This window comes from Myotis lucifugus, unplaced genomic scaffold (genome assembly GCF_000147115.1).
Source record: "Myotis lucifugus unplaced genomic scaffold, Myoluc2.0 scaffold_60, whole genome shotgun sequence".
Classification (NCBI taxonomy): Eukaryota; Metazoa; Chordata; class Mammalia; order Chiroptera; family Vespertilionidae; genus Myotis; species Myotis lucifugus.
Genome location: NW_005871108.1, coordinates 5,020,740 through 5,021,297, shown reverse-complemented (window position 1 = coordinate 5,021,297; position 558 = coordinate 5,020,740).

Sequence of the window (558 nt, the reverse complement as noted above, 5' to 3'; positions counted from 1 at the left end):
TAGAAATCAACTGATCACAAATGTAAGGGTTTATTTTTGGAGTCTCAGTCCTATTCCATTGATCTATAGGTCTGTCTTTATGCCAGTAAAACACTGAATTGATCACTGTAGCTTCTCAGTAAGTTTTGAAATCAAGAAGTGTGAGTCCTCAAATATTTTACTCAAGTTTTTTTTTTTTTTGTGGGGGGAGGAGCAATTCTGGGTCTCTTGCACTTCCATATGAATTTTATTTTATTTTATTTATTTATTTATTTATTTTTTTAAATATATTTTATTGATTTTTTACAGAGAGGAAGGGAGAGGGATAGAGAGTTAGAAACATCGATGAGAGAGGAACATCGATCAGCTGCCTCCTGCACACCCCCTACTGGGGATGTGCCCGCAACCAAGGTACATGCCCTTGACTGGAATTGAACCTGGGACCCTTCAGTCCGCAGGCCGACGCTCTATCCACTGAGCCAAACCGGTCAGGGCTGAATTTTAGGTTAGGGTATCAATTTCTACAGAAAAGCAGATGGGAATTAATAGAGATTTCATTGAATCTGTATATTAGTTTAG